The sequence below is a fragment of the Nuphar pumila genome, chromosome 10 (genome assembly GCF_984573655.1).
Source record: "Nuphar pumila chromosome 10, dmNupPumi1.hap1.1, whole genome shotgun sequence".
Taxonomy (NCBI): domain Eukaryota; kingdom Viridiplantae; phylum Streptophyta; class Magnoliopsida; order Nymphaeales; family Nymphaeaceae; genus Nuphar; species Nuphar pumila.
Genome location: NC_143258.1, coordinates 110,248,637 through 110,276,062, shown reverse-complemented (window position 1 = coordinate 110,276,062; position 27,426 = coordinate 110,248,637). Strand labels below are relative to the sequence as shown.

The 27,426-nt window shown below is 39.3% G+C and overlaps 1 pseudogene; it reads left to right on the top strand.

Moving 5' to 3' along the window:
- Window positions 1-7,803: 7,803 nt before the first annotated feature.
- Window positions 7,804-12,339, top strand: LOC149827883 (serine/threonine-protein kinase D6PK pseudogene; annotated as a pseudogene).
- Window positions 12,340-27,426: the final 15,087 nt, after the last annotated feature.

Genomic DNA, 27,426 nt, shown 5'->3' with positions numbered 1-27,426 from the left:
TGTGAAGTTTATTTCATCTAAAGAACAGCTTGTTGATATTCTTATTAACGCTATTGTTGAACCATGTTTTTGTTTTCTCAAGAACAAGTTCAATCTCATAGATATGGAGATTGGCTTGAGGGTTCCTGATCTAGTTCTACCATCACATTTTAGAAAGGTTCAGCACAATTCTCAAGGGCACGGTTTTGAGGAAACTCTTGTTGGTGAAGGCATACTTACAAGGAAAGAATTCATAGTGAAGAAATTGAAAGAAGAAGGGCAGTCTAACTGCCTAAAGAGTTGACGCTCTTCTTATGGAACGTTTCATGTTGTAATTCTAATTTGTTGTAATTGCCTAAAAGTGTATGACACCCAGCTGGGTAAGAAAATATATTAGTAATGCTCCGCTGCTTGGGCAGCACCTACTCACTTAAAGAAAGCTTTAGTAGAAAACATGTTTTGTGTCCTATCTGTAGTTTTTTTAAGATCTTTAAAAATCAACGCTCACAATGTACCAAATTTTCATGACCTAAAAACCCTTATTTTTGTGTCCAAAAAACATGATCCAAAGTATGATTCCTAATGCATCTATGAAGTCTGTATTTGGTGGGAGTAGGTGCTCTCGGAAAACACACACACACATATATATATATATATATATATATATATATATATATATATATATATATATATATATATATATATATATATATATATATATATACTCTCAAGACAAGAAAGTAAAAGAAAAAAGAGAGAATTTTTTTCACCGTGGATGTTGGCTTGCAATAGCGTGTTGTGTGTTTGGGCCTGTTACTAATAACTTTACACTAGGGGTGGCAAAACCTGACATGACCCGCCAACCCGACCCACCAACCTGCCTCTTAGGCGGGTTCGGGTTGGGCTTAAGCCAACCCGTTTAATAAACGGGTTGACCCGCCTAACCCGTTTATTAAACGGGTCGGGTTGGGGTATGCCAACCCAGCTGACCCGTTTAATAAACGGGTTAGGCGGGTGGGTCAACCCGACCCACCAACCCGTCCGCCAACCCGACCCACCAACCCGCCCACCAACCCGACCCGCCAACCCGCCTGCTACCCGCCAACCCGTTTTCCCGACCCAACCCATTTATTAAACGGGTTGGCGGGTCATGTCGGGTTACTCATTTATTAAATGGGTCGGGTTAGTGTTTGCCAGACCTGTTTAATAAACGGGTCGGGTTCGGGTTGAGGTATGCTGACACGCCAAGCCGACCCGCCAACCCAACCCGATTGCCACCCCTACTTTACACACACAAAATGAGATGCTTAATTCATGATGAAAAACAGATCAGGTAATACGCCAAATCACTGACAGTGTTTTGCATCATCACCGTCCATCCGGCGATTGATAGGCATCAACATGAATACTGATGATGGTGTGCCTTGATAATGAACCCTGCTACTTGCACAAGGGACAGTGGAGATGGAATCAATGGATGGTCAAAACACCAATGATCAATGATTTGGTATGTTACTTTATCAGTTCTCAATAAATATCGAGCAAAATCACTATTTTGACATGAACATTATCTAAGGCATTGAATTACTGAAACCATCAACACTTCGTGACTAATTAATTTACAAAAAGCTGCCTAACATTTGAACTCAATTCATGCTTAAAAGACTCTTTTGATCCTAAAATCACAGTGACATTTGTTTAGTTAAACCAAATAACTAAAATGCTCTCACTAGTGATTTCGAGCATCAGCTATTTGATGAGAAGAGGACAAAACCATCATTTTACATTTCTAGTGGGTATTCCAAACGCATTTAGATAAAGCAGGCAGCTAAATCTAATAACAAAAAGAAGGGAAAATATTGGCTATGCTCGTGGTTTCCAAATCCCCTAGCTAAACCCATAAGGGGCAGGTCATATTGATCAAATGTGACCCAATGAATTTATTTAGCATGGTTAAAATAGTTGGCATCAATCTTTGGATCTTATTTTTTCAACATAAAAAATCAATTTTTTGAAAGATGAAGATTCGACACATCATAGGCCTCTATGTCAGGATAAAATAAAGTTTTTCAGCTAATATTCTCCCTCAAAAGAATTGGGTGGTTTTGCTAAATTAACTAATAAGTTGGGCAGCCTCTTGTAAATTGCTTTTTTTTTCTTTTTTTAAATTGGTGTCAGGAGGGAGGAGAGAAGAAAGGAGTGCTTCATGTTGACTGTGTGGGAGACACAGATTGCTGCCCAGGGCATTGGGCACCCTAATATGAGGTCTCTTTTGCTCTGCTTTCCACTTATAACATATAACAAATCCCACTCATGTTTTTTAAAGGCTTTTGAGTCTGTTTCCAAAACATGGTTCCCCTTTATAATAATAAACATTGGTAGTGTAGATAGTCTACAACTCCTTTTTATGAGGAATCTAGCTAGCCTTCCCCTTATTCTTTTCCTTCTTTTTCATTTTTGTTCTTTTTTTCTTTCTTTTTGTCTAGTAAGAAAGCCCTTTTGTTTCCTTCTCTTTTCTTAAAAGAAAAATATTGGCTATATGTGAAGCAAAACTCTCACCTTTTGTTTGATGGTCAGAAAAGCAACAAATCCTTTAATCTTTTGGCCTCTCTCATCTTTTGGTTACCTTTCTGGTGTAGGGTTGAGCCTAAAAATAGTTTGTCAAAGTCCTTTCAAGATGAAACAAACCACATAGATCACATGTTCTTGACTAAACAAACCACATAGATCACATCTAAAGGGTTGATGCACAAAACAATCACGAAAATGTGAAGAAACACACTGTTTCTACTAAAGGGTATGGTACAATGTACCTTTAAAAAAAAAGGTGCATAAGTAAATATTCAAATGGTGTGAGCAAATCGAAGATGCATGTTAACCAAATCCAACGGCAACTATGCAAAGCTTGCCCATTACGGCTGAGAGACAAGCCAAGCTGTTCAAGGCTTGTGTTCAGATTATAAAGACCTCTTTCAAACTCATAAAACAGATTCGACAAGCTGAACATGATCAGTACTGCTCGGATATTATTAGCTCATTAGGTAGTAATAAATATATTTCATGCTTTACATTATATAATAGTGTAAGACTTCACATTCCACCCTAACTAGAGTGCCTTACACGGTTTCATAGTTTAATATGTTAAGCATTGATGACAGGAGATATTGCCTCTTGGACCTCAAGCACTACCCTTGATTCGGTGCAACTGGCATGGCATGCTTTCTTTGGTCCTTAAAGCCATTGTTGGGGGAAAGAAACAAAAGCCAACCTCAGGACATAGCCATCTATCCTCCACCAACAACAATATTTTAACCTTCCATTCTCTATTTTCCACAGAAATAGCAGTATGGCAATACCTTTTGGGGAACCCTTGGCTTCAAAAGAAACATTTCTAGCAAAAAAGGCATTTCACTTGGGCCCCTAATACAGGGTGTGACTCCCAACTGCCTTTATAAAAGTCTCTCTCTCTCTCTCTCTCTCTCTCTCTCTCTCTCTCTCTCTCTCTCTCTCTCTCTCTCTCTCTCTCCATGTTAATATTTTTGCAAGTAAAAAAGAAGAAGAAAGAGGAAGAGAAGTGAGAAGACTAAACATTCAACCTACCAGAAAGGTTGGGTAACAGAGCGTCATCAGGTTGAAGCCAACAGGAATCTAACCCTAGTAGGCAAGGAAGAATATTTGCAAAGTTTTACACAATGAACACCGAAACTAGGCCGCAGTCAACTTGACACCTCTACTACAAGAGAAGTATTCCATCTGCAGATGAATTTTTCAGGTGAGAAATTATTGATTCTATCTCCCTCCTCAGCAACCATCAACTTCTCTCTTTTTTACAGCTATCTTTGCACGTCATAATTCTCTGAATGCACAAATGGTAACGAGTAAAAAGATCAGGCCAACCCAAGGAGTCTCTGCTTGTCTGGTAGGAGCAGCTAGTGCAAGTCACCTTGTGTTGGGACGTTGCAAGTTCAAAACCCAATGATATAGTTGTATAACTGGTAGGGATCTGCCTAACCCCAGCTTGCCTTTCAACAAAAAAAAAAGAAAAAAAGATCAGGCCACTTAATTCACCAAACTATTTTTCATTGATTCTTGCAATTGCAAACTCAACCATCTCTCTCTCTCTCTCTCTCTCTCTCTCTCTATATATATATATATATATATATATATATATATATAACTACCAAAACTACCCATTAAGAAATATTTTATCAGATTTTTTGGTATTTTTTTTTAAATTCTACCCTTAGAGATGTGATTTATGTGCTTGTTTTTATATGAATCCTAGCATTTGATTCCCATGCATGGATAGGTTTTATAAAGTTTCAAATATCAACAGCCTACAATTTTCATAAGTTTTCAAAGCTCATTTTTCATCAAAAATGCATGATCTAAGTTTTCATTTCTAGTAGATCAATCATGCTAAACACATCTCTAAGGTCAGAATTTTGAAAAAAAAAAACACAGAAAATAGGATAAAATGTTTCCAATAGGTTTTCTAAGGGACAGGTTTGGTAGTTGTTTCAGAAATTTGTGCGGATCTTATTAATTTAATAATGATGGCAACAATGATGATCGCATGCTCAATGGTACCCCACGCCGTGCTGGGCAGGTGCCCACTCTCCCATTATAGCATTATAGCATTATAGCATTATAGAGGCCATAATTACAAGCTTTTTAAATAGCAACTTGCGAAAACATATCGCGTATTTTAGTTTAATACTGCGATATTTTGACCGCCCCAAATGGCTACTAAAATACCTTCCTTAAAAAAAATGGCTACTAAAATATCACGGTTTTTGTGATATTTGCAAAATATTCGTTATATTTGTCAGACTGAAACAGCTATTTGTTAGGGGATAAGATCCATGGATCAGATTCAATAAGATATTGAGCTTGGGATTAGAGGATCCGAATACCATTCGGATCGGCAGAGCCGGACCTGTCAAGAGGCCAATGAGACTTGGGCCTCAGGGCCCCTGGGCCAAAAAAAAATTTATGAGCCCATTTTTAATAGGGATTCCATTTTCAATAAGAGCCCCAAAAAAATTAGAGGTGCTGCCCTCAAACTCCTACTATTAATAGGAGGCTCAAAAAATTTCGAGGCGCTGTCCCCGAACTCTTACTATTAATAAAGGGGCTATTTTTAAGGAGCCCATTGTTAATAAGAGCTCAAAAAATTTTGAAGCCCTGCCCCCGAAATCCTACTATTAATAGGGGAGCATTTTTTCCCTCGGCCTCAGGCCCCATAAAACAGAGGTACGGCCTTGCGGATCAGAATCTTGTTTATGTGGCTATGCACCAGTCCAGGACCCCAGAATATAACCAGAAAACGTAAAGGACTTTACATGGTTATCCGGTTGTGGTTTCTCATCCATATGAACTGGTGCAACTACCGAACCATGATCGATTAGATCTGCTTTGCATGCAAATCAAGTCTTGACCAGGATCCGATCCATATTACAAGGGGTTGGTGGTGTGGCAGTGCTGCTTTTAGGTCTTATCAAATTCTTGCCACTGCCCAAAACCTTGCATGTGAATGCCCCTCCTAGTGGATGGGCCCCACATGTTTTCTTTTATGCCTTTCATGCTTCAGATGAACGGCATCCCTGGCTGCAAAAATGAACAGCTAGGATGCTTTCTATTTATTGTGTTTGTGGCAGCGTGGCAAGTATCACAGAATTTCAAAAATATCATAATATGTTGTCATTCTTTTTAAATGATCAAAATACCATGACATTGGAAAAAAATTACGATATTTTTGTTTTTTGAAAATCACTATTTTTCTACATTTTTGTTGTTCGTATATCAATAAAAACCCGTTTTATATTCTTAATTATTTTAGTTTTAAATTTTAAATTATATTTTCATTCATTTCGGCAGATATTTTGCAAAAAATATAGAAAATAAAACTGTTAATTTTTTTTAATAATGAGGGAAAAACCACCTGGCTCACCGAGTTCGTTGACCTAAAATCTCATGCCCACCAAGGAGCATAGTAACAAATATCGCCGATACTTTGAAAATATTGTGAAAAAATGCCACATTGTAAGTCGTCGTTTAAACTCCAAAATATCGTGAAATTTTGAAAATATCTCTAAAATTTCATTAAAATGCATACATCACGTTTTTATCACTAAAATTTACGTTTTTATGGCTATTCTTCGTAAGAAAATGTGCCTTGTTATTCTTAAATAATTTTATTTTTGTTAGAGATCCAGTTTTTTTTTTTATGTATTTATTTTTGCAGATATTTTATTGATAAAAAATGTAAGAAATATACAAATTTTTATTTTCTGTATTCGCCTTATTATTTTTAATGTCGTTTTAAACATTTTGGGTGCGAAGGAGTACACAGCTCCGGGCCTCGCAGCAAAGGGAGACACACCCATGGATTTCGAACTGATGACTTCCTGCTTCTTTTTACTTTTTCACAAAGCATTAGCTGCCGGTCTTTTTTTGCGGTCCAGAACTATTTGTCACTATGGCTTCCGGATGTCATCGTGATGATATGAACAGTGGACAGTCAAAGCACGCCCCTGACCTTACTCCACTCACTAAGACAAGAGAGACTCCTGTCCTGTGACATTGATGGTACACACCCAAGCCGAGGCACAGAGAGAGAGAGAGAGAGAGACTCTCCTCACTCTTTTTTTTTCAATTTGAACAAACAGTTGCTCCCTTTTAGATTTTAATGATATGCATTGACACATCTCCCATGTGGTTGTGTGCATCAAAATGTGAGTCCCCTCATAAATTTCCCACATCTTGACCGAATATTTACTCTCCTTGTGGTTTCAAAAGTTTGAACGCTTTGTTGGTTTATGTTTCCTCCTCCCTTTGCTACCTATCCCCATGTTGGTGTTTTTTGAGACTTACAATAGTCTCATTCAGCAATGCAGAAAAGAAAAAACAAAAAAAGAAATGTGGTGAGCCCAATTCCCCACCACCTCCTCCTCCTCCTCCTCCTCCTCCTGTGAGGCGTCTTTGGGACTGCTGCTGCTGCTGCTTTTCTCTTTCAACACGTCCCCATAAATATTCTCTTCTTTTTCCTCGCTTGTTGACTCGCTTTCTTCAAAAGCTGAAATGGGTAGGTTTGATTCTTGGTCAGATTGGTCTCGGTTTTATTCCTTAACAAAAGGAGGAAAAAAGAGGTACAATGCTTCAGGGTGAAGGGACTGTTGGTGCTTCTCTTTTTTTTAAAGGTTAGAACTTTAGAACTTATAATTCATTGTGGATTCTTGACTGGTAGCGCAAATTCCTTTTTTTTTATTATTAATAAGATCCAAATGGTTTTGCTACTCAATTCAAAGGGAAAAAACCCATCACTGGCCGCACATTAGGTCCTCCTACCCACCTTGCGGCAAGGGACGCCACCCCCTGGATTTTTAACTTATAATGTCCCGTCAAATTGGTGACATTCACAAGTCGCCCTTACCAGATGTGAGCGCAATGTAACAATATGTTTTGGGCTCCTCGATTCTTACTATCTGGGGTGCAGTTTTTGACTACCTTGCCTAGCAGCACGATGGTTGTTATGCTCTCTCACAACTCCATTTTCACAGTTTAAGGTGCTTCTCTTTATACATAAACAGTGTCGTACGGATCTTACTCCGGTTTTGTTCCGTCAATGCAGAAACAAGATGCGCATTGTTGATTGGTCTTCACCTGGAAAAGGCTTGTTGACGGGGGTGCTCACTTTTGCAGGACAGCAATAGTGGTCCTTTGGGACATTAACGTCTTGTATTTAGTATTGGAAGAAATTGCAAAGAAAGAACATTAGCATATATATTTGAGGGAAGAGCAGAGGGAGATTATTAGCAGAGTATGGCAGCTGCAACCGATACAGATGTGGTTGAAGAGATGGATTCTATGTGCCAATCCATGAGCACCTCATCTATTGAGGGTGGTAACTTTAAGGGTGGGGATGCTAATGCTGGTGTCCCAATGAGTGGACCACTGAGCTCCAGTGTGAGTAGTATGGACCTCAGCTTCAAGAGCAGCCTTAGCAGTACAATCACCATTGGTACTAGCAGTGTGAAGAACAGCTGCTGCAGTAAGCTGAGTGATGGCCTGAAGATCAGTGATGAGCCCATTTTTGAAGGGAAGAAGGTTGAACTTACTGGAGCTGCTGAAAGCTCTAAGGTTGCACATGTGGACTCCATGGATAGTGGAAAGAGCAGCTTGAGCATCGCGAGCTATTGCAGCGTCGTATCTGATAGCAACGAAAGCATAAGCGGAATCTGCACGAGCTCGATCGGCATAGCAAACAAGCCCCATAAAGGTAATGACCTTAGATGGGATGCCATTCAGTATGTGAAGTCTAAGGATGGGCCATTAGGGTTGGGGCACTTTAGGCTGCTCAAGAAACTTGGCTGTGGAGACATTGGAAGTGTGTACCTGGCTGAATTGAGAGGAACTGGTTGCTTGTTTGCAATGAAGGTGATGGATAAGGGCTCTTTGGCGAGTAAGAAGAAGCTATTGAGGGCGCAGACTGAGAGAGAGATCCTCTTGTCTTTGGACCATCCGTTCTTGCCAACTCTGTATTCACATTTTGAGACAGAGAAGTTCTCATGCTTGGTGATGGAGTTCTGCCGTGGCGGTGACCTTCATATGCTCCGCCAGCGGCAGCCTGGAAGACACTTCTCGGAACACGCTGCACGGTAAATGTCACTTTGTTTGCCCCTGGAGATTAGTTGGTCATTGTGGTTCCTTTGCTTGATTAGTGTTTCTTTTGCTTTAGAAGGATTATAAGTTCATGAGATTTTAATTCGTTGTGCTTCCTGTCCCACATAAGTGCCTGGATGAGTAACTTATTGAATTTTCAGACCCAAAATGTTCCATAACTACTGGACATGCCAACTAAATGTAGTTGGTATCTGTTCTTAGATACAGTGAATTAGTCAAGCTTTATACAAGCCTCAGATTCAGATGCTGTCTTAAAATGCAAAAATCCAAAGACAGTTCAGGTATGTGAGGTAGGGCATCTGTCTCTAGGCATTCTGGGGATCATAGGCTCGACGAAAACATTTAATAACATAAAATATGTACATTTAATAAAAAATATCAGAATAAAGAGGTAATAATGTAGGGTAAGTTGTACATACAGGTATAAAAAATGATTCACTGTGATTATCTAGGAATTTGAAACAAACAACTTGTGAGTTATATAAAAACTGTGAAATCAGATCTAACCTTTAATTATCAGTTATCAGCATCAGCAACAAAAATCAAATGAGAAAAATGGAAAAAGGGACTCTGTAACGTATAGTTTAATAATTTCTTAATCAAACTAGAAACTGGTGGACTAATTATAACAATGATATGATGGAGAAATAGATAAAACAAGTTGAGAACTCACCAGGAATACCTCTAAAGCAATTGGAATATAGCAAATTATTCTAATGTTTAGCTTACTGGTCATTGAGATGCCACTAGAACATGCTGAACTATGGAAAATGCAGAATATTATGAAGATCTTTTGAGCTCCAACTATTCGTTGGAAATCAGAAAACATGACTCCTAAAGCACTGGATCCAATTAGAGCATTGCATAGTCACGTGAAGGTTTAAGGCTTTGTGATGAAATACTCCCAAGTTATACTATCTGAACAGATGATTAAAATCATTGGATAGGAAGCTGAGTTGATTTAGCACTTTATTGGATGAAATGTATTTAATGATGTGGATTCTGTTTTGGAGAATGTACGCACAGACAAACAGGGAATTGAGGAAGTTAATGTTGGAAATTTCAGCCATATCTCCTTGAAACATCATCATGTTTCTTTGTTTGGAACATACATGAGATCATTACAAAATCTTAAGAATTTTCAATATTCTTTTCCAAATTCCTATAGATGATCCAGCCATTGTAAGTAATATCTTATATTAATTCCACGACTTCAAATTTGCTGGTAATAGGAACTTCAATGACATTTCACGTTCAAATATTGGATGTCACGAGATCCTTTTGTATAATACTGAATCTTCTGGCTGGGTGATCCACCTGCTCTAACTTGGACTCCATCGAATTGGGATCTAATTAGCACTCCTATATTCTTTTATTTATATGTGGTCACACTCTGCTAAATTATATGTTTATAATGAGTGAACAGACAAGTACTTCATTATGTTTCTGCCCCAGGTTATCTTGTGTCACTATCTTTCTTCTATAAAGATACCTTTTATCTTTAAGGCCAAACTAATTTGCTGTCCATGTGTTCTGTCCGTAAACTGTTCTTATGAGCACAATGCAAGCTTCTATTTGCAGCCAAATTTCTGCCTTCCTAATATGGAGATGATTACACTGAATCAATCAGGAGCCATCTTGAGCTTGACACAAAGCGTGCCCAACTGCCATGTCCCTTTGAATTTCAATCTTTGGTATCATTTAGTGTATATTTTCATGTGATTTATTTGGATTTCCTTCATTAATAATGCAGAAAGGAGCTGCAGAAATTTATGTACAGATGTAATAGAGTCTCACCAAACACTGAAAAGAATTTTTGTGCACTGTTTTTATATGCATGTATGTAGCATTATGCAAATAATGAAGCTAATGCATGGATAAATAAGATTGCAGGGGTCCATGGAATACAATTCATGATTTTGTCACTAGTCCAGATCTTTCTAGATTAATGATGAATAGCATTTGCAGATAATATTACTAATTTCTTAGTCTCCAACTGTTACCGTTGTGGTAACAAGAAGAAGAAGAGGAGAAAGCAATAGAGACGTGTTCTTAGGAAAGATTTCATTCAATTTCATTAGAACAAAGAAACCAGTATTAAAGGGTTGACCCCTCTTTTACAAACTTTTCTTGGACTAAACTACCCCTATAACATATGTAAAATACAACACATTAAATAGGCAAATCTAGACAGAACTGTCCTCTATGGCTTTGACCTACTATAAATGCAAATAGCAATATATTGCATGGCAGCTGTAACACTTTAACAACCATTAGGATCTCTTTATACTTTCTAGGATGCAAAATAGGAGGAAAATCATACCTATTGTAGAAGGACTGATCGATTATTTCTTTCATGGCCCGGAGTATGCCAATATTAGCACCCCTATTGTGTTCATATATTTTTCATCCAAGTCTTGTCTTAGTTTCTTCTATGGACATTTTTGTAGCACTGACTTCAGTTTTTATGCAAACAAAAGAGATTTTTTTTCTTCAGACATGTGCCTATCATATTCTTCAGTAATACGTGCACACTGCACAGTTGAATCAATTCAGTTGACAGGCTAAATCTGAAAAATATTTAATTACTGTTGGCTTTATTGTTTGTGTATCATGCATAAGTGATAAAATATTTCTGAACTGTTTCTGACTATTAACTACATTCTTTTCAGTTTCTATTTATCAGAAGTTCTTGCATTTGAATATTTACACAGCTATTGGTTTTGTTCTTAATGTATTATGCATAACTGACAAAAATATTGTTGACCTGCTTTTGACTAACACGTACATTTTTTGTTCAGTTTCTATGCATCAGAAGTTCTTCTTGCACTTGAATATTTACACATGATGGGAGTTGTATATCGAGATCTAAAACCGGAAAATGTTTTGGTGAGAGAGGATGGCCATATCATGCTCTCAGACTTTGATTTGTCATTGAAGTGCTATGTAAGTCCCACCCTTGTAAAGTCTTCATCTATAGGTCCTGATCCCTCCAGGAGGATCCCTGAATACTGCATCGAACCATCCTGTGCTGTCACTGCATGTGTGCAGCCAGCATGCCTGCAACCATCTTGCTTTGCACCAAGCTTGTTCTCCTCTACTAAAAAGAATAGAAAGTCTAGACATGAAGGTACATGTCTGAGCCATACAACTGCCCTTCCAGAGCTTATCGCAGAGCCAACAAGTGCGCGCTCGATGTCTTTTGTTGGAACTCATGAATATCTTGCACCTGAAATTATCAAAGGGGAAGGCCATGGCAGTGCAGTGGACTGGTGGACCTTTGGAATATTCTTGTATGAATTATTACATGGGAAGACACCTTTCAAGGGGTTGGGCAACCGTGCTACACTATTCAATGTGGTTGGGCAACAGCTTAAGTTTCCAGATTCTCCTTCTTGCAGCTTTGCTGGTAAGGATTTGATAAGGGGCTTGCTTGTGAAAGATCCAGAACACAGGTTGGCATACAGGAGAGGAGCAACAGAAATCAAACAGCATGCATTCTTTGAGAGTGTCAACTGGGCTCTCATTCGCAGCACATCTCCTCCAGAGGTTCCTATGCCTGTGGACCTAAGTTTTGTTAAGAGTGCAGGTGCTCCACCGGTGCCTTTAGTGGAAAAAGAAGTTGCTGATTCAGAAAAGTCGTCTGGTTCTTACCTTGATTTTGAGTTTTTCTAGTTCAGTTTTGCTCTTGTGAAGGATCTGAAGGTATCCTTGAATTGATCCATGTTTATACGGATGGTTTCCACTTAATGAAAAATTTTCCAAGTTTGCTCTTTACTGTAAATTGGTTGGCTGCAATAATGCAGCCCTTTTGTTGCCTGTGATTTTCTTGTAAATTTGAAGTCAAAGCTCGTGTTTTTAAGATCCCGTTGCATTGTAGTCTTTTTCTTTTCATTCAGCAAAATGCTATACTGCTCTTTATAGGGATAAATCAAACAATATACTTGAGTTCAGTGACTTATGGTCATCATATTTGTTCATTTGCCAAATCTGGTGGTGATTCATATCATGTATACCTGTAAATATCCATGTACTTTAAATCTGCAACTCTCACATCCCTATAATCATGGGATTTACCTGCATGTAACCTTATAAGTAGCATTTTTCCCTCGGGGCAAAATATATGTTTTCTACCATCAAGGATCTCCTTATTGTGTCAGAGCAACCACAGTAGGCTCATCAATCAAGCTACTTCCATGGCTACCAAAGACAACCAGCCTCAAACATCTAGTAACGTCAGTAGTATGAATGATTTAGATTTTTCTATATCACCTTATTTCTTGCACCATTCTGATAATCCAGGTACCATTTTAGTTTCATTTTCCTTGAACCGTGACAATTAATCAACATGGAAGAGAGCCATGAAAATGAAAACAAATTCATGGCCAGATCTTTGCCACGACCATCTTCTTCACCATACGAAACACAAGCCTGGGGTGATTGTATTGATATGATTCTATCTCAGCATCTGAATGCTCGCATGGAAGATCTTGCCAACAGCATCATCTGTAAACATGGCTAGAGAGGTATGGCTCGATCTTAAGGAATGCTTTTCACAAGGCAATGCAACTAGAATATATCAATTGAAAAAAAATTGATTGTGGAACACTGATAGTATCAGTCATCCCCCGCCTCTTATTTCACCACTCTTAAGAGCTATTGGGATGAATTAAGCTCTTATCTCATGATGTCCCCAGGCATTACTGTGGACAGGAAGTTCCCTATGAAGTTGGTTCCTACCACCCCTGCTCCCTTAGTCTGATAAATACCTTCATTTATAATATCAGCATTTTTATGCCCATTTCAGTACTCCCCCACTGAGTGCAGCATTATAAAGTTCAGAAGAAAATAAGATTTGATGTATGTTGAAACTTTCTATCTAATATTAATTGGATGATATTGAAAGTCTGTTGGGAATAATAGGACTTGGTTCTGATCTGCTTAAAGAGCTGAAACCCTGATGTTGGTTGAGCTTGGGCTGGACAAGAGAGTCCAAGCAATGAAAGGGAAACTTTTTAAGAAACTTTAGCACATGCCTGCCCCTTGACCTTCTTTGCAAAATCCACTTGGTGCATCTTTATCAGAGTTACCAGTCAAGGAAGCGGGAGCGGGAAGCGATACGGGAAGCGGGAGCGGGAAGCGAGGCACTTTCAAAAATTTAGGAAGCGGGGAAGCGTGGGACCACTTAGAAGAAAATTCCGAACCGTCTCGGAAACGACCTAGGAAGCGAACCGGAAGCGAGGGGAAGCGAAAAAAATGAAAAAAATGGGGAAGCGAGGGGGAAGCGAGGGGGAAACGAGGGGGAAGCGTGGGGGAAACGTGGGGGAAACGTGGGGGAAGCGTGGGGGAAGCGCGTTTCCCATAAAAGGGGGACGCGCTTCCCATAAAAGGGAAGCGCCCTTCCCAAAAAAGGGGGACGCTTCCCCTCACGCTTCGGAAGCGCGACGTTTCGCGCTTCGGGGAAGCGCGCTTCCCCTTTTGCCTAGGCGCTTCCGGTAACTCTGATCTTTATCTCCCATCAAGTTGGTGACTGAAAGCTCGAAGAAACAGCTGTGAGTTCTTTGGAGCAATTTGCCAGCGCAATGCTTAGATTGAGCCAATACACCTTCCCCCTATGATTTACACCTCAATAGTTTTGCACCTTTGTTAGTACTAAATACTTTTATTCATATATATATATATATATATATATATATATATATATATATATATATATATATATATATATATATATATTGTGTGTGTGTGAACAAAAATATAGCATTTACAAAACAAGTGATGTTTCACTATGGAATACGCCCTTACAGAGGGCTGATGATCCACCTTGTGACCCATTCCCTTGATCGTGCATTATCTGAAACAACCCTAACTCATACCCCTTGAAAATGCAAAAAAAAAAAAAATTGAAAACTATTGCGAAAATCTTCTCAGAGACCCGGGGCCTTTACAGTTTCACTCCCAATTGGATAACCAAACACACCACAATAGAACTTACACTTATCATCCATACCAAACCAAACCATTATTCATTTATTTGAAAGAAAGAATGTTTAAGCAATGATTTTAGAAGACATCAGAGTTATTTAAATGACATAAAGTAAATAACGTAAAACTCAGCCACGTTGTCCCTTTGTGAACCGTCCAGCAAGAAGGTGACACTCGTAACTCTCTCAGAAGTTAGTCACTTCACTGATCACCTGCGACTGCGTGAAAACATAAAAATATGGTGTCATAATCGAAATCCTAAGCACAGGTACTTATAATGAAACAATTGAGAAAAAGATTATAAATAAGATTTCATGCAATAATTTGAGGAAATACAAATATGACAATTTACAGCATTTAAGTAAGCATTTATGCAACAGAGAACATATGTTAAGCATGAAGGAACATTAAAGCAGTAACATGCATCAAGATTTAAGTAAACAAGACCTTTAGCATGCATTAGAAAGTAAATATCATGCATTCATCATCATGTAATAATTAAGGGAATAGGTAAAATATGCATGTTCTAATGCATAACAGGCATGATTTGTGTGCAATGCATGAATACTTTATTATCTTTCATTAAAGTTTTTCTTTTTTATATGCATGTCATATTAAATGCATACAATTTAAGTTTCTCTTTTTAATTAATTACCGTTGTCCACGGATACACCAAATGGGTACAAGCTCCGAGGTCAAGTTAGGTTTCCAGAGTAACTTAGCACACAAGTTGTATTTTTATTTACTGGTACCAAACTTAGCCCTCAACTGAATCACTTTTGTAACATTAGACCGTCACATCAAATGTCGGGGACACCACACGCCCACATGTGTCACTTCCTTGGTATATCAAAACAACAATTGTGTTGAACACACCACCCCTAGGTAAAGTAGTGGACTCTTCCTAAAATTGTGGCAAGGAAAAATAACCTCAATATCGGGTTCAAGGAAAAAAGTAAAGCACACGGAGTTTTTGTATCCTCGTAGTCTCCCCAAGACCGAATCTTTAAGATTCTCATTCTTCTGATGGGAGATCTCAAAACGTATATTACATTGTTCTTAATCATTATCTTTTTATTTAAAAGCCAATTATTGACTTTTGCAATTCAGCATGCAAAAACAAGGCAAAAGCTCGCATCTACCCCTGCGAGAACCATCACGGAACTCTCGCTCGTGGAAACACAAAGAATAGTGCAATAAAGTGCAATAAAATAAAGATAATTTTTGCAATGCAATTAAAAGTACATAAAGAAAAAGCAAACTATAACTCAAGGCCCACCCGGCCCACGATGATTCATTTAGACCATTGATGCATTATATGCAAAAACCACAACCACATGCCATATATGAAATAAATCACATGCTTTCAAGATGTATGTAGAAAATTTCAACCATGCTAATGCACAAAGAGTATTTAAAGCATGTGTATATTTAGTTCACATAATAGTAACACATGCATGTCATGCACATATTAAAGTTTATGACATACTTTCGTTCACCACGCATAAATATGTCAATTACATAAGTTCATCGTATGCTTATTCAAGTCAATGCACGGATGCTTTGAGTGTGCATATTCATGCACATGCATATACCCATCAAGTGCACATGTTCATGTTGAATCCAAAACCTCAATGACCTGACAGATGCATGACAGCACATATCCACATGTTTTATTGCACAACTATAATAATGCACACTAAGATAAAATTTTGCATGTATAAACTTTGTATTTCCTCTTGTCAAAAAACTAATTTCTGCATATGTTGGAGCAGCTGATCGGGTGCACCAGCCCCGGACCGGTCAGCCTGCTGGCCGGTTAAACAAGATAGTCTAGCCGACTCGACCTGTCAACCAATCCAGACGACCGGATCAACTGGAGTTGATAGGTCAGCCGAAACACACTGGATATAACACACCATATCCCTACATTTCAATATAACTTTTAGACACATTTATGATAATTCACCTGTCAAGAGGGTATGAAGACATAAATATGCATGTTCACTTGACTGTCAATGCTTCAATAAAATCAAAGATGAAATAGATATAAAGAAAGCATAACAGTCCCCGTTACAGGTACATATATGGTTGTAAAAATAAAAGTGAATGCTCGTGGGCCAGTATTATGCCCATAATTTTTTTTTTCTTATCAACCCATGCCCAGCCGACACTCGGCTGGGTCTGGCAGCATATGCACAGACCCCAGTCCGGGCCTGTGTATGCTGTCAAGACCGAACACCATAACAACAAATAAAAGCATAAAAAAATATTTTTAAACTCTATATATATTTTTTATTTTTATTTTCTCTTGTTTTCTTTTTATATCTGCAACTACAGGCAAGTACCCAGGCTCGGTTGGTCTGACAGCCAGTCGAACTCTGGGTACAAAAATAAATAAATAAAACTTATTTTATTTCTTTTTTTTTAAGTAACATGCCCAGCCGATCACTCGGCTGGGCCTACAACCAATGGTGTTGTTTGTCAAGCCAGTCGAACCGAGTTCGGCTGGTCTGTCATCTGGCACCTTATGGGGAATAGATCGGCTATATTTTTTTTTTTTTGAAGTATAACGTGACTCAGCCCACTGCTAAGTCTCACACATAAAAAAAAATCTTAAAAAGAGAGGGAAGAGTAGACGAAAAATAAGAGATTGATCCATGGTTCGCCCTCCATGTATCTTAGAGAAAACAGCCATATAGACGTTTTTCCATAGATTCTCATCCCAAAGAACTACACGGAATTGAACTAATATTCGATTCCTCTCCTAGATTCAAAAGAAGACATGTACCTCTGTCCGGCGCTAGGTGGTTACTGCAACTGCGAGAGGTTGATCCCGCAGACTTCGATTGCCCCCCCCCCCCCCCCCCCCATGTGAAGGGGGATTCCGAGAGATAGAAAGGGAGGAAGACAGCAAGTGCAGACCTTCCTTCTAATCACCAGAGCTGACAAAGATGACAACTCGTTGCCCAGAGAGAGAGACGAGGGCACGGTAAGGTTTTCCTTCCTTCCGATCGCAGGAAAAGAGACCAATGGAAACTCTCTGCCGACGAGAGAGAGAGAGAGAGGAGGGCGAGGGGAACCAACTTGGGATCCCCTTTTTAAAGGGGAAAGCTCAAAAAGGGAGGAGACGACCTATCTCCCAGCAGCTGCGCTCCGAGCGCCCCCCCCCCCCCCCCCCTTTTTTAAAGTGGGGCGCGGTCCGGGTCCGAGACTCGGAATCCAACCAAGTGTTGGATTTGTGCCTCACTGGCAAATGTGGATCCACAGGTTGGATCTAAATTGATCCAACCGTGGATCCCTGCACTTAAGCCCCCTTTATGGGTCTTGGATTCGAAACTTGGATCCCAAACCCAAATCAAACAATTTTCGCATTAAATATATAGAAATTTCAAATAAATAACAATGAAAAAATTTGGTTATTACATCCTTTCTCTCTAAAAAGAATTTTGTCCTCAAAATTTAAAATGTACCAAATAAGTGTGGGTAGTACCAGAATCAAATATCACACGAGCCTAATGATCGACAACTAAGATGATGCATTCGATCAGATCAGTTTGATCATCCTGCATGGTAGTCGTAACGGCATAAACTCTCTCATTGATTCTTCGCTGACCTAGCTGATGTTGAGGTTTATGTTGTTGTTATTGTTGCGGTGGCGGTTGTTGTTGTTGTTGCTCTTCTTGAGCCGCTGGCTTGTTCGGACAGTAGGGAGCAATGTGCCCCGGTTTCTGGCACTGGTAACCGACCCCCTTAAACATTGGACAAAAGCCCAATTGATGGTTCTTGCCGCACTTGCAACATACTGGATGGGCCTTTTCCTATTGTCGCCTCTCATGAGTTCGTTGTCTCTTGCCATCTTGTGTCTTTCCGCCTACAGGTGGGTCCTTCCTCGTTCTGCTCAAAGAACCTCCTCTGTTGCTGCCTCCATTTTGTGATACATTTATAGACCTCTCTCAGTCCTTCGTCAGGACTATAGCAGACTCAATCGCATCATCCAAAGTAGTAGGCCGATTCTTCAGTACGCGAGTTTGCAACTCGTCTTTCAATCCACGCACAAACTTAGCCGCCCTTGCCTTCTCACTGGCGAACAAGTTTGGACAGTACCTCTCCAAACTCCTGAATTTGGTGGCATAGTCCACCAAACTCATTCTCCCCTGAGCAAGATCCAGGAATCGATGTTGCATATGTTCCTGTGCGAAAGATGAAAAGTAGGTGTTCTGGAACTCCTCTCTAAACACCTCCCAAGGAACCATATCCAAATCTGCGTATTTCACCCGTCTCAGGGTATCCCACTATTTTTTCGCATCGCCCTTCAGATGATACATGCCAAAAGGTGTCTTCCTGTCTTCGGGGATAGATAGGACATCGAACGCCCACTCAATCTCTTTGACCCAGCTCTCTACTGCTTTTGGGTCGACTTTACCCGCAAAAGTCAGCGGGTCCAACTTCAAGAACCTCTCGAAGGAAACGCCGCCCGTGTTCAGAACAACGTCAATAGGAGAGTCATGGGCAGTTGCATATGCCGTTTGTGCAGCCTGCATGGCTTGTGTCGCCTGCAGGGCCTAAGCCATCTGCATCGCGTGTGCCGTCATGATCTCGGTCAGGATGTGGATGGCATCCATCATGAAATCCCTCTGCTTCTGTCAGTTTGCAGGAGCAACAGTGAAAGACGAAATACCTCTGCGTGAATAAGACATCCACAACGCATAAATTTTTGCAAAAATTAGACCCTTACCCCCCTTGGGTTGATTCCGAACACATTCCTTCAGAGAATTACATTAAAATCTTTAATATACACTATATGAAAATTTATCATAATACAAACAAGCATAAGAGATTTAATGCTTAATCAAAAGTATTAAATAGTCTTACCAGTGAAGGAGACTGTTCTGGAGTATAAGGCACGACTTACTGACACTTCAGGATAGGGCTCACTTACCAAAATAAAAAACTTAATGTTAAAAGATGATAAAAGTATAAGATTTTGTGGTGGCTCTGATACCAAACCTATAACGACCCCAACTCATACCCCTTGAAAATGCAAAAAAAAAAACTTTGAAAATCATTGCAGAAATCTTCTCAGAGACCTAGGGCATTTACAGTTACACTCTCAACTGGATAATCAAACACACCACAATAGAGCTTACACTTATTATTCATACCAAACCAAACCATTATTTATTTATTTGAAAGAAAGAATGTTTAAGCAATGATTTTAGGAGATATCAGAGTTATTTAAATGACATAAAAGTAAATAACGTAAAACTGAGCCACATTGTCCATCTGTGAACCATCCTGCAAGAAGGTGATACTCGTAACTCTCTCAGAAGTCAGTCGCTTCACTGATCACCTGCGATTGCGAAAAACCATAGAAGTAGGGTGTCAGAATCAAAATCCTAAGCACAGGTACTTCTAATGAAACAGGTGAGAAAAAATATATAAATAAGATTTCATGCAATAATTTGAGGGAATACAAATATAACAATTTACAACATTTAAGTAAGCATTCATGCAACAGGGAACATATGTTAAGCATGAAGAAACATTAAAACAATAGCATGCATCAAGATTTAAGTAAACAAGACCTTTAACATGCATTAAAAAGTAAATATCATGCATTCACCATCATGTAATAATTAAGGGAATAGGTTATGCATGATTTATGTGCAATACATGAAAATTTTATTATCTTTCATTAAAGTTTTATTTTTCCATATGCATACCCTATTAAATGCATATAATTTAAGTTCTTCTTTTAATTAATTATCGTTCCCCGCAGATACACCAAACAAGTACAAGCTCCGAGGTCAAGTTAGGTTCCCAGGGTAACTTAGCACAAAAGTTATATTTTTATTTACTGGGTTCCAAACTTAGCACTCGACTGAATCAGCTTCGGAACATTAGACCTACACATCTAATGTCAGGGACACCAGGGGCACCCCACGCCCACAGGTACTACTTCCTTGGTATACCAAAACAATAGCTATATCGAACACACCACCTCCAGGTAAAGTGGTGGACTCTCTCTAAAACCGTAGCAAGGAGAAAGAACCTCAAAATCAGGTTCAAGGGAAAAAGTAAAGCACACGGAGTTTTTGTATCATCATCCTCTCCCCAAGATCGAATCTCTAAGATTCTCATTTTTTCGATGGGAGATCTTAGAACGTATATTACATTGTTCTTAATCATTATTTTTTTATTTAAAAGCTAATTGTTGAGTTTTGTAATTCAGTATGCAAAAACAAGGCAAAAGCTTGCATCTACCTCTACGAGAACCGTGAAAACACAAAGAACAATGCAATAAAATAAAGGTGTTTTTTGTGATGCAATTAAAAGTACATAAAGAAAGAACAAACCATAACTCGAGGCTCACCCGGCCCACGATGATTCATTTAGACCATCGATGCATCATACGCAAAAACCACAACCACATGCCATATATGAAATAAATCACATGCTTTCAAGATGTATATAGGAAATTTCAACCATGCTAATGCACCAAGAGTATTTAAAGTATGTGTATATTTAGTTTACATGATAGTAACACGTGCATGTTATGCACATATTAAATTTTATGACATACTTTCGTTCACCACGCATAAATATGTCAATTACATAAGTTCATCCTATGCTTATTCAAGTCAATGCATGGATGCTTTGAGTGTGCATATTTATGCACATGCATATACCCATCAAGTGCACATGTTCATCAAAACCTCACCGACCTGGCAGATGCATGACAACACATATCCACATGTTTTAATACACAACTATAATAATGCACACTAAGATAAAATTTTGCATGTATAAACTTTGTATTTCCTATTGTCAAAAATCTAATTTTTGCATATGCTGGAGCAGTTGGTCATATGCGCCTGCCCCGGACCGGCCAGCCTGCTCATCGGCTAGCCAAGATAGTCCAGCCGACTGGACCTGTCAACCAGTGCAGCCGACCAGATCAGCTGGAGTTGACAGGTCAGCCGAAACACACTGGATAACACACCATATCCCTACGTTTCAATATAACTTTGAGACACATTTATGATAATTCATCTGTCAACATGGTATGAAGACATAAATATGCATGTTCACTTGACTGTCATTGCTTCAATAAAATCAGAGATGAAATAGATATAAAGAAAGCATAACACACCCCATTACTGGTACATACATGGTTGTAAAAATAAAAGTGAATTCTCGTGGGCCAGTATTATGCTCATAAATTTTTTTTGTCTTATCAACCCATTCCCAGCCGACACCCGGTTGGGTCTGGCAGCATATGCACAGGCCCCAGTGCGGGCCTGTGTATGCTATCAAGACCGAACAACATAACAACAAATAAAAGCATAAAAATATTTTTAAACTCTATATACATTTTATTTTTCTTTTCTCTTGTTTTCTTTTTATTTCTGGAACTATAGGCCTGTACCCAGGCTCAGCCTATCAGGCCAACCGAGCCCCGCTCGACTGACAGCCAGCCGAACTCTGGGTACAAAAATAAAAACAAAAACTTATTTTATTTCTTTCTTTTTTTGAAAGTAACGTGGTCACTCGGCTGGGCCTACAGCCAATGGTGTTGTCTGTCAAGCCAGCCGAACCGAATTCGGCTGGTCTGTCAACCGGCACCTTATGGGGCATAGATCGGCTATATTTTTTTTGAAGTAGAACGTGACCCAGCCCACTGCTGAGTCTCACACATAAAAAAATTTCTTAAAAAGAGAGGGAAGAGTAGACATAAAACAAGAGATTGATCTATGGAGAACTATCCATGGTTCGCCCTCCATGTATCTTAGAGAAAACAACCATATAGACGTTTTTTCATGGATTCTCATCCCAAAGAACTACATAGAATCGAACCGATATTTGATTCCTCACCTAGATTCAAAAGAAGACCCGTACCTCTGTCTGACGCTAGGTGGTTGCTGCAACCACGAGAGGTTGATCCCGCCGACCCCGATTGCCCCCCGTGAAGGGGGATTCCAAGAGATAGAAAGGGAGGAAGACGGAGAGTGCAGACCTTCCTTCTTATCACCAGAGCCGACAAAGACGACAACCCGTTGCCCAGAGAGAGAGAGAGAGATGAGGGCATGATAAGGCCTTCCTTCCTTCCGATCGCAGAAGAGGAGACCGGCGACAACTCCCTGCCGACGAGAGAGAGAGAGAGAGAGAGGAGGGTGAGGGGAACCAACTCGGGATCCCCCTTTTCAAGGGGAAAGCTCGAAAAGGGAGGAGACGACCTACCTCCGACGGCTGCGCTCTGAGCCCCCCCCCCCCCCCCCCCCCCCTTTTTTTTAAGCGGGGTGCGGTCCGGGTCCGAGACTCGGGATCCAACCGAGTGTTGGATCTGCGCCTCACTGGCAAATGTGGATCCACAGGTTGGATCCAAATGAATCCAACTATGGATCCCTGTACTTAAGCCCCCTTTATGGGTCCTGGATCCGAAACTTGGATCCCAGGCCCAAATCAAACAATTTTTGCATTAAATATATAGAAATTTCAAATAAATAACAATGAAAAATTTTGGTTATTACATTATCACATTTTTTTTGGAATTTATTGGCCTTTGAATCGCCATAAAGTTGTGATATTTTCAAAATATTGCTGACATTAATGACATATGGTGCAACTGCTACCCAACCTAGGTTATTGATGAGCCTATAAAAAAAGCACACCCATGAAACCAATATAAAGTGACTGAATCTTGAAATTGGAGGGCACTTGGAAGAGCCGCTTAATGGGGATTGCATCATATAATTAACCATCAAAGCCCATTTTTAATATTAACAATTTTTACAACCATGACCAATAACAACAATGAATACAATTACAAGAAAATAAACATTTGTATCTTAATTAAAAAACACACAAACTGGACCTACCATGCACATCTCAACAACTAAAGATGAGTTCATTTAGGAGGTGAAAGCTTGCAACCACAGAAGATGGCCAAGAAACCGCACCCTTTCTGGACTGTGGGCTTGGCATTCGGCGGTGCTGTTCGCCACCAATTCGGTGCTCCTGTTTGGGACAGGCCCAGATGTTGATGGCCTTCCAGGGATGATGAAGCGATCATCCCAAACACGGCCAGAGGAGCCTTGCCTCCTAAAGGACGCCGATGACATCTGCAATGTACTCATGAGGGGGAAAGGAAGGTGTCATGGTCACACAAAAATTGCTAAAAGATCAAGAGAATGCAATGCTGGCTTTGGTTGTGTAAATTAACCAAACAATTGGTGAGCACACAAGAGGCGCTCGCCCGTGTGGCCATGAAGTTGAGTTGGTTATGTTTGTTTTGGTGGTGCTTGGTTGCACCAAACGCCTGATGTTGGTCCTTCAGTTCTTGAACATCCTGCCGAAACACGTGCACGAGTTTTATGGTCTTGAACCAAATTCTTCACTTGTGGCAGGTCATATTGTATATAACTAATTCATTGGTCATATTCAATCCTCACCGTGCATCTCACCTGATGGAGATGTACGTGGGCCCTACTCTCATGGTTCGAGCGAGATGCACGGTTCCCAAGATGTGTGATGACGATTGAATATAACCTACGATAGGATTATGTTTAATATGACTTGTTCTGCCCCTAAAGCAGTCACATATTTTTAAAAACTTTGATATTTTCAAAAAAACTTAAAAAGCTTGATATTTTCAAAATAACTTGAAAGGCAAACTGGGGGTTAGGCAGACCCCTGCCAAATTATACAATTATACCATTGGGTTTTGAACCTGCAATGCCCCCAACACAAGGTGACGTGCACTAGCTGCTTCTACCAGACAAGCGGAGCCCCTGTTGGTGTTTTTTTTCTTTGAAAACGAAAGCTGGAGTAAGGCAGACCCCCCCAACCAGCTATTATTCAACGTACCACTGGGGTTTGAACCTGCAACGTCCCAAGGAGACGTGCACTGACAGCTACTACCAACCAAGAGGAACTCCCATTGATGACATTTTCAAAGGTTGCTGTGATAAACAAAGATTCAAAATATCTCCTATTTTTAAATTACTAAAATTTTATCACAAAAATAACACAATTAAAAACGATTTTGTGTTTGTCATTTTCATGCAGTTTGAATTTTTTTCTTTATACTTTTCTAATTCTTTTGTATTTTAGTATGTTTTGATATTTTTCTTAGATTTTCCGAAAAATAAAACCAAGCATTTCAAAATGTTGCGAGATGTTCCTTTGAACAATATTTGACAGGCTACATCTGTGAAACTAGTGATCCCGATTTTGCCTTATAGGGGAAAATGATATCCTGATCCATATTTAGCCAGGTTTAGTTTTACAAAATTTAGGGGCCAACTTTTTGCCCCTAATGCCAAAATGAGTCTCGCATTTCTGAATTTTCTGATATTTGCCATAAGTTTTCTCGTAACCATGTTGTCAGTATCGGAATTGGACCTGTATCGGTTCGCCAACGATTCAGGTGAATCGGTAATTAAAAAATATTACATATCAATCAGGACGTGACACTTGTTAAAGCCATTAAAATATTATTAAACAATTAATTTTAAGTTATTTTTTATATTTATTAAAAATAGCAGATTCAGGTCAGTATTGTATCAATTTTCTGGTGATACGTAGGATACGTATCGGGCGATTCAGGCCGATACACACCGATACTGACCACTGCTGGAAATTACCAAATAAAGACCCAGAGTAATGTTCCATAAATAATCTTAGGTAAAATCATATTTTTAGTTTTTCATATTGCCCTTTTGGAATTTTAAACTACTTATTTATCCTCATAGAAAACATAAAGGTAGGTATTTGGGTAATTCAGTTATGCAGGATATTATTGTTAGTTGATTCAATCTAATTGAGATTTTTAAATGAAATTTTTTTACTTCACAAAATTGGGCATGTCCCTTTGTTATCAAACCCTACTGTCCCTACCAGATCCAGTGCAGTTCGGGATCCGAAACCCATATTCCTTAAGCTCCACCTCAATCCATCACCTTCACGACCCCAACGCTCCCTTCATACCACTTGCAACTGGTGACCTACTAGGTAATTTTTCCTCGTATCATGCCATACTTTTTTTTTCTACAGAGAAAGCTGGGGTTAGGCAGACCCTTACCAGCTATATATACAACTATACCATTGGGATCCCAACTTGCAACATCCCAGCACAAGGTGACATGCACTAACTGCTCTTTCCACATAAGCGGAGCCCCCCGACGATTGGTCGTGTCATGCCATACTTCATCACCACCCTTAGTTGATTTTGTAGGGCCAAATCATTTTGGTCCCTTGCCTCCCAGATTTGATAGTGTTTGCCGGAAGTAGATCAGGTCATGCTGAACATGAGTGTTTTTTCTCGTGCCAACATCGTGGCCGTCTGTTTGCATTTTGGATGAATGCCACATGGTTTTGTTGACTTTTGCGCTTTTTAAAATGCAAATCGGATGGCCACGATGTCGGCACGAGCAAAAACGCTCATGTTCAGCATGACCTGATCTGCTTCCATGTTTGCCCCTTTTCTTTTGTCAATCAGGAAGCTTAGGTGAAGAACCTAAATGTAAGGTTGATGTAGGGCACTTGGTGAACACTAGGGACTGCATGCATCTAAATGGGTTGGTGAGCCTCAGTCTGCTTCACTTGACTGCACCACCCAAAAAAAAAGCTTGATACAATGTGGCAATATGGTATGGTCCTTATATGACTCATTTAGGAATAACCAATTAATAGGGCGGTTGGAGTACTACAAGAGCAACTGCAACCAATCTAAGCCGCTTAAATGGTAATAAGAGTCCCACTTCTTACACTGGTCTTATCAATGCACAACATACTATAGAATAGCAGCTTCTGGAAACTAAAGCCTTTCACTCCACCAACCATGTTAGTTCCTCCCCGTGCCAAGTTGGTTATTTGATGATTTTGATCAATGTTGTCAGGATCGGTATATCGTTTGGACAACTATTCAGGTAAATCGGTCAATACAGATACTCAAGTGAATCATTCTGAATTGGCTAAAAAATAGTGTCAATCAGAACATAACATGTGTTAAAGCCATTAAAATAATATCTAATTATATTTAAAAATAATTTTCAAGTGTTAGACATGTTACTTGTCATAATGTGGTGCGTGTTATATAGTCAAGATGGGATTAGGTAGACCACCTTCCAGTTCATTGATCAACTAAATGTAGTAGTTTGTATAAAAAAAATCACCTTTCTGTCAAAGGGTATCAGTTGAGGGTGATCTTTAGACATTTTTCCTCACGCTAGTGTTAGGTTTTTAACCAAAAAATGAACTTAACAATAACTATAGCTAATGTTAATCCTATCAAAACTGTACAAGGGGTTAACAGTTCTATAAGCAACTCTCCTCTCTTCTTCTCTTGAGGGAACTTATTGAGAATTTTTTGCTGGGCACTGTTTTTTAAGATGATCCTACCTTCCCACCTGGTTTCTGTTAGTGTTGGATGCATGTTCAAATCATTGGAGATGATCATTACACTAACATCTCATCGGTAACGAATAATCAGAAATCTTATCTTGCATATACCTCGTTGCCTTGGATCAAACTAGTGTCAGAGAACACAATTAATTAAAAAAAAAATTGATAGTTTAATGCATAATATTTTATTATCAAAATATTATTCAAACAATTTAAGTGGAAAATGATGGTACTGCCCCTGAAAATAATGGTATTTCACATTATATCCACAAGATATTGCAATATTTTTATCCGACCCACCCACCCGATTCTTGTCGAATTCTAACGATTTTACCTTTTTGCTAAAATGTGATCTACCAAAACTCAAAA